The 8,502-nt window shown below is 42.4% G+C and overlaps 1 long non-coding RNA gene across 1 annotated transcript; it reads right to left on the bottom strand.

The window, feature by feature from the left end:
- Window positions 1-200: 200 nt before the first annotated feature.
- LOC144103646 (uncharacterized) lies at window positions 201-7,538 on the bottom strand. The gene is made up of 6 exons (XR_013308313.1): window positions 7,381-7,538; window positions 6,903-6,973; window positions 3,248-3,354; window positions 2,939-3,119; window positions 504-620; window positions 201-261 (listed from the first exon to the last, which is right to left on the bottom strand). It is a non-coding gene; the product is annotated as an uncharacterized LOC144103646 (long non-coding RNA).
- Window positions 7,539-8,502: the final 964 nt, after the last annotated feature.

The raw sequence follows: 8,502 nt of genomic DNA, 5'->3' as shown, positions 1-8,502 counted from the left end.
ATATTCCCTGTTCACGCCAATAAACTTTAGTCGCGAGTCAGCACCTGTCTTGTCTCCTTTCTCATCCCTGTCTTTCGCGCTGGTGGATTCACCGCCATGGCTCACCTCTGCAGAAATCCAAGGCATGACATTTTCCTCTTCACACTCGTGGTTCAGCGCATAATACGGCAAAGGCTTTTCAATTCCAAGGAACGTTCATGGCTCCATTGAACACTGCCTCCTGCTTACAAGACACAGAGCAGCAATCATTGTAGATTCTACCTGTGACACAAAGAGCAAAGTTTTAGTTTGAGTGGACTAAACTAGGAAAGCAGCACAATATATCTATCGCCAAATAACTGAACTGAAAGAAATAGAGGGTAGTGTAATAGTGAACACACTGATATATTGCAAGTGAGATATATGCATAATATATTGCAATATCCAACACTGCTACCATTGCCTTAGCAAACTACTTCATAAATAACAATAAATGCAGTATCACAAAAATACTGATAACGTACTATTAGTGTTAATAGTAGCAGTGCAGGTTCCATGAACAAAAAAGGGCCCAGTGCTGACTGTCGTTCCCACAGCAGCCTTGTGACCAATGGCCGGTGTAAAGGAAAGAGGAGGAATGACTGAAAAGAGAAAGAGCCAGGGGGAACGAAAATAGGTATAGAAGGGCTTAGGATATCATAGGCAAATAAGGTTGTTTGACAGTGAGCACAAAATAAACATTACCACACAAGTAAAGACATACAAGACCAAACATATATATCATTGTGCAGAGTGGCAAACTTGATGTCATTTAGCCCAAAATATGTTTTCAATAAAGTGATTATAATTATTAATAGAACAACTGACCGAGTGAAACCATAACAGGGATGAACAAGGAAGTTGTTAATATTCTGGCAGAAATTAAAAGAAGAAAATGGATCTGGCCAGGGCATACAGTGCAGAGAATGAATCACCAATAGTATCTTAGGGCAACAGAATGAATTTGATGGATTTTAATGGCACAAGGGCATCTGTGGCCAAAGAGTGCCTTAGCACAAGTTAATTTCTTCTACTCAAGGTGAAATCAGAGACCCATTTCCCAAGCATTTCATTCCAGATAAGCTGAGCACCACGCCAGGAAACAGCTTGTGCATTGTATCGCAACAAAATGAATTTCACCCTAAGGAAAATATAGCAGGAGATAGCTGATTATAAGCTCACTAGATAAGATTAGGTGATATCTGATAGTGTGGCATGTAGCTGGTGCAAGACACAGATAATTAAACTGGAAAAGGCCATTGTCCTGAGGTGAATGTAAACTAAGCAATGAGGATAATGAAATTCGCTACACTAGAGCTGTTAAGAATCAGCTCAAGTTCCATGCTTCAAGATGATGCAAGTTTGCTCAGTGAAAAAAAAATCATAAGTTCACCCAAGAATTGGTATCTTGGCGGTATCAGGCTGCAGGTGCAGATGAATTAATCCTGCCTCAGAGAAGAGCTACATAGAGCACAAAACATTTTAGGCCAGTCCTACACTGACAGCTGTTAATAACTATTTTAAAACTGTTTTTCATTGCACAAACAATAATACTGAGTTTGTGTTGGTCATGTGATTATGTTACTGAGGCTCTCCTTAAAATTCTAGCCAGAGCTAAAATACAAGCTGTCTCAACTAAGTTTTTATATCAAGAATGAGAACATAAACACATGCAGATTATTCAAGTAGAAGTTTTATTCTTCATGACGTGCCCTACAAATTTTAAATTATACTGAAAAGTAATAGAGTGGAGTGCTTGTGCCAAAAATACTAAACATCAACAACAAAGACAACAAAAGATAAAGGCAACAACATATTGCCCAAAATTTAAATGTTTGACACAACAAATATGAAAAGAAAACCTCTCCACAACTGGAACAAAACAGCGTGATACCGAGCACACATTTGAAAATTCTTTCATCCAAATCCCCAGTCTGGTGCTCCAGCACTCTTCAGCCAGCATGTCATGAAATGTACCATAGTTCTGGTAGCTTTAAAGAGTATACAGCTGATCCGGCATTTTGATATGTGAACAGTAACCCTCAATGACCACCAGGCTGAATACTTTCAAGAGGCTGTTCTAGTAACAAGACTGCAGTGAAACACTTAGCAAGTTATGCTGGCGTAATAATGCAAACCGTTAATCTGAGAGTTCGCTACCACGCAACTCTAGTAACTCCTAAAGTGTTGCAATCGAATGAAAAAAAGGACTGCCTATTATATAAACAAAAGTCAAGAGGCTGCAATGCAAGGCCACGACAGAAGTGCTGCAATACATCAATAGCGATACAATGTACACTTTAAGCAACACAATGAAACATGATCTTTTATCCTTAATTATCAGAATTTAAATATTTGTTTTCCTTGCTCTCTTGCAAAATTAAGTTTAGATCGTGAAAGCGCTCAAAAAGACAAGGATACAGAAAGATTTCCTCACAGTGTGCTTACTTCCAGTATCTTTTTGAGCACATCCACTATCTAAACATGGTAACCCAACTAGTCTAAACGCTGTCGTTATTCCAAAATTAAGCCTTTCACAAAGTGGGAGCCCCTTTCCCCATACAAGGTGCACCATAACTAATCCAACACTTTTTTCATGATATGTTTTCTCTGAGAATAAACACTGTTTGAAGATTTTGCAATAGTACTTGTCTTTTCAATTCTACAAATGTATCATGCAAGTGTTCAATGAAATGACCATCTGCCTATCTTGATCATTGCTCAAAATCAGGGTATAATGCACCATGAAGGGCAGGCTCTGCTTGATTTTTATGTTTTCCTAACGAAGCATGTACGTGCAACCCTTCTGCTGGCTTGTATGCAGCAGGTTTGTCTAGCTAGGCGAACTGTGGTTTTGCTATAAAGATGAAATGGTACTTTGGAAGTGAATGGTTTTCTAAAATGCATTTAACATACATACCGGGGCTTTAACAGCACCTGGTGTAAGCAACATCAGTGGGGGGACCGCAGGAGTGGCCTAGTGGTCCGAGCATCTGCCTCGCAAGCAGGAGGTGCGGAGTTCGATCCCCAGTGCCACCGGGTAACCAGCGGTGATACAATGGGTCGTTTCAATGGCCAGTTTAAAACTTGAAATAACCATGCTGCAATATATACAAAAATTATTTGTGTGCTCTCTCTTAGATGACATAGTTAATCATATCATAGTGTTGGTAGTACACAAAATGCATGTGTGGAACATACACATGCACTGTTTTTGTTCACATCTTACCTGCTATGTGCTGTTATGGCATGTTATGTGCTGGGAAAGCAACAGCTAGTGAGCAATGTTGTGTTGCAGCTTTTCTTCTGGTGGAATTTGAATCATGTGAGGTGCAGCTGAAAGAAATTGTTTCATACATAAGTATATTTCATGTAACAGAACAAAAAGTGCACAGCCCCGTCATGAGTTGTGGTTTGAACTAACAGCGAGCTTTTTACTACTCTATTTAACATATGATGCAAGTCAGTGATGCTGGAGGCACAAAACTAAATACTGTGAGGTAACAAGAGCTAATATGAACAATCATGCCTTTAAGAGATATTGTCAATATATATTTTCCTGAATGAACTAAAGTTATCCTTAGAAGCATTCAGAGGAAGATAATTTTGCTAAACGCCTTTTGCCAGAATAGGCCTTTTATGAACCAGTTGCAAATGAAAAGAATAACTTTAAGACCATGCTATGCATGCTCTAACGCCAAAGTAGTTGCATACAAGCAGTATACTATGCCCCTAGTTTTATGGTGGGCCTGTACTGCACAATTTTCATGCAAGGTAGTGGAAAGTATGTGCCATGAAAGAGACCTCTGCTTGCTGAAACTGGCAAATAAGTACTGGGTTTTTAAGGCAGGAAAGAAGTTACATAGTTCCTTCTGCAGGTTTTGAACTTCCCGTTAGTGTTTTGAAAAATATCAATCCCTGAACTGCAATGATTGAAATTTTTAGCAAATAACATTTCCATTGTAACAGTGGAAACGCTCTTTTATTTGAGGAATGACTTTTCAAAAGCCTACATTTCATGGTGGCTGTCAAGTAGCCCTGATAAAGAGAAACCAGTCACGACACACAACCAAGCCCCCGTAGCGCATTTTCAACTATACCCTCATATATATAGCTTTAAAGTAAGTGTTGAGCAATACAAATACAAATCCCTTGATTTCCTTCATGATTTATCACTGGTGTATACATACAAAGATAACTGTACAAGATGTGGAGTGCATGGTACAGAGAGAGTAGGCAGATGGTTTCTTGACACTCATAAAGTGAACATGGGAAGGAAAAATCTCAGAGTGCTTGCCGTTTCGACAAGACAACTTGTTTTCGTCTGGGGTCAGCATATACAGAGGAAACTTAGAATCAAGTGCAGGGTTGTCCACTCTTAGTGCGAACACGCGAGCACATGGCTGTGCTCTTTGGGCCACTGTGTCTGACATTGCCACACATCGAAGTGTAACATGACACGAAGCACCACATCCAGGTGCATCTCCTCTTGCGCCATTTTGCAGCGATGAGTGGCTGCGCCACACACAGTGGACCTCTAAAGAGTGCAGCCATGCGCTCACATGTTTGCACTAAATGTGGCCAGCTCTGTACATTCCGGAATTGGCATAATTATTTGAAAAGGCCTTGCACATGGTCAGAGGTTTCCCAACCCATAATTTCCCCCTCCTTTCCTGCTTTCTTTAATTTATCGTTATACTTTAACCTTACGCCCTGCACCTCCTGACATCACTTCTCGGAACCTTGGCTGCCATACTCCTCCCCCTTCTTTTTGCCTTTTGTCCGAACCTGCCCTCATTTTCTCTTTTTCCTGCAAATTATTTTGCCCCCCCCCCTGGTATTTTATTCTGCCATGCTGCTTAATTCCTTTATCCTAGTTTTTCAGGAAAAGGCAGCCAGCCATACCAAGCCACCTGTTGCGGCTGGACATAAAGCCATTCAAGCCCACTACCCACACTCCATACCCCGAGATTCGTTTCTACTGAATTGGGCTTTTTTGTTTTCACAGTTTTGCAGGTCAACCGGTTAATCTTCTTTAGCAGCTATCATGCCTGGTCAAGGTTCACGCTCCCCATCGTAACGCCCTTCCCATATCGCACCCTCGTCCCACACAACAGGCCTTTCGCCTCGAAGTGAAAACCTTATTTAAACCCCACCAATGATGAACACTTTGCCAGACAAAGACAAGTCCTCTTGTAGAAACGTCGGCAAGCACCCTGAGGCTTTTGCCTTCCTTATTCAGTTTGTGAGATACCAGGGACAGGTGTTCAAGCAGCCATACCACACTAATACCCCTGTCACACGGGCACCGCAAAGGCCTTTGAGAATCATATCCAAAGGCGTAAGGAGTGCAGCTACCCGGTACAAATGTTGCGCCTTTGTCGCTAAGGGCCTTGGAGGCGAAGGCGCTCAACCGAGACCTTCGGAGCCCGAAGACGCGCATTCGAGAAGCTGTGATCGCAGTACCAACCAAAGTCAAAAAGTAAAAGCAATAAAAAAATAGATAAGCTAATAATGTTTGAAAACATTTTTTTCAAATACGAAAGGTGTGTCTGGCTTTGGGTTTTGTACGGGTGTTTATGTTTTATGTTCAAATTTCAAGACAGTGAAAGTGTTGCGGCAACACCGAGCGCCCATGGTGGCCAAGGCAATACAAGTACAAAACCTGCTCCTGCTGATGAGAGTAGCTGTTGCAGTACTTTTAAGGAAGCAATCAGAATAAAAAAATTGTCAAAGCTCAACGAATGAACAGAATACACCACTTTAATTTTAGAACACTCTCTTCAGCCACCTCGACTATAGCAGCGGGTGCTAAGCCTGAACGACATTCACCTTTGGGCTGCACCGTGTAGCTGCATCGCTGCTCCTTTAAGCTTTCGCTCCTTTGGTGAAAAATGGTGCCTTTGCAGGAAAGGCCTTCGAGGAATGCCATGTGACAGGGGTATAAAGCACATTTTTTACTGACACGAAAGACTCAGTGCCTTTAGTTCTGACAACATTCTGAATCATGCTTTGGTGGCTTAGCATATCAAAATACTGGACATGACAAAATCAGCTAATTAGTGAGGGCTATTATTTGCTATAGGTAAAATTATAACATTCTCCTAAAATAATGAAAAGAAACCACCAGCACTGACATCAATGTACAATTTGGCTGTAACATACTGACATGACAATATAGTTACACGTAAATTCCCTTTTCGCACTTCAAAACTGCATGCATTATTTCTAGAAAGTGCGAGAACAGAAGCTCATAGATAGTGCCAAAGAAAAGAGTGCATAATAGTACCACTTATGAGGTGTTTATCGGCAACTGCAATGAGCAAGGCTATGTAAATGGCAATCCAGAGTTATTATGTGTCTTACGAGCGCATGCACTTGGGAGGTGATAGCAGCTGTGGACGCAGCTGTCCATCACAGTTTTGAGTCTGTCGAGATAACACATGGAGTAAGGTATTTCCTATTTTGCTGCCGAAGGCAAAACCGTCAGCGAGTGGAGTTGCCTTGCTATTCACTGTCAATATCTACTGCTCAAAGTAAAGGAAGCTAGGGCATAAAACATACAGCATTTCATATTATGCTTTGGCCAAATGCAGTGAGAATGAAACAGACTAGAGATTTGTCTTATGACGTTTGCACTCTTTACTTTGCACCAGAGGAAAATAAATTTATGTACAGTTGACCTACTGCTTGCCACAGTCCTAGAAGAAATGAATCCAGGTCTCAGAAATTCTACCGAGAGAATACAGATGCTGCATGTGCATTTCTCTGAACTGTTCTGAAATATGCAGAAGTTACCAATTTTTTTACTACCTGATTACATACTGTAATCTTTGCAAGAAATATGAGGTTAACGGACTGGGAAAAAATGTCAGGAATGGTACCTTTGGTACTGGGCACTTGGACAAACAAATGACCCACTGGGCGTCCCCAGGAGCTCTGCTACCAGGCACCCCTAGCAACAGTAGTCAATTTTCCAGATCCAAAGAAGCCATGCGAATGATTGCCGAAAAGTCAAGTTTAAGGACAGCAGATGCATGAACACAAAACAGTTTTCCAACTTTGTTTCAGTGTGATAAATGGTTTCAAATCTCTAGACTATATCTGGTAGTACACAAATTATCAGAACACCATCTCCCGCTCAGAATCATCTCAAAACACATCCGACACGCAGTACCAACATGGACAGTTCGTGCTTAATTGAATCCAAACGTTTACGCTGATCGACCAATATTACTCTAAATAGAGACAGAAAGCGCATGCACGTTGTACTGATGTTATCGTGAACATAACATGTGACGAGACGCAGGGTTACAATACAAACAAAAAACCGCTTTCAAAATTTGAGAACAAAAGGCTCACCTTCTCACAATTTCGCCAAACCGGAGACGTTGCCGAGTGGCTGCCGCCAAAGTCACTCGCAATGCACAGAAACAATAAAAATGCAGTGCCGCTGACTTTCCTTGAGCAATTCCAGTCGATGGAACTTCCAACTGTTCGCACCGACTACCTCTGCAAGCATGTCTAAAAGTTAGCGGCGCCGCCACGCCATTTGCAATTTACGGAGCTACACGGGAAATTCATAGCGCCATTCGCGTATTCGCGCTCAAGCTCATGTCGCTGATGTCGCAAAGGCGCACAACGGCAAAAACATATAAGATGTATTTAATTTTACGGTAGCTTTTTTAGCTGACAACCTGAATTGTTTGATATATTGTTTTTTCTTTTCGTTGCATGAACGTTATTACCACCAGCGGCAGCGCAGCTTGGCCATGGCTAGCCATGGCGAAGTCGAAGCGCTAGCCGAGCCCGCAGTCGGAAACATGTGCGCAGTTAGCGCAGTGTGGAGTTGAATGAACAGGCGCTATGGAATGGGTTTTTGTTCTTCCGTGTTCGCTGCGTGCGTCCTGCGCGTTGTGTGTCTTTAGTATGTGCGTGTGTATGTGTGTGGCCGGAACGCTGCATTGGAGTGTACATACAACAGCTCGCTGTCCCGTGCGGCATCGGTGCGTAGTAAAACGATCATGGAGAATGTGCGTTACAATGCCAGTGGCCCTGCACGAAAGAGGAGACTTGAAGCCGACGGAAAAGCTGCTCTCCCTCGTGGGACTGCAAGAATCTGGCGAGTAACAGTCGACGCGCGTTTCGGTGGATGATTCCGTTTACCACGCCAAAAAATCCAGCACTGGCCAACAGCAATGATGAACTGCTGCTGCATCATCACCTGTGTGATGCTTGTGACAAGCTTGTTGGATGTGAACGTGGCCACGAATGGTATTCGCGGAGCAGTGGCCCTCAGGGCGTGGCACCAGTGGATACCTGAAGACGATTACTGTTTGCCCGCGCCCTGGCGCCTCGCATTCAACCGAATGCTTTGGCGTTAATTATTTATATCTGAATTTCACACGTAGTTGGACTCGCAAATATTACAGCGTACAAACGTACCGTCGGAAGAGCACCCTTTTTCATTTTTTAGGGAGGGGG

Source organism: Amblyomma americanum, chromosome 1 (assembly GCF_052857255.1).
Source record: "Amblyomma americanum isolate KBUSLIRL-KWMA chromosome 1, ASM5285725v1, whole genome shotgun sequence".
NCBI classification, from domain to species: Eukaryota; Metazoa; Arthropoda; class Arachnida; order Ixodida; family Ixodidae; genus Amblyomma; species Amblyomma americanum.
This window is presented reverse-complemented; position numbering and strand designations above follow the sequence as displayed.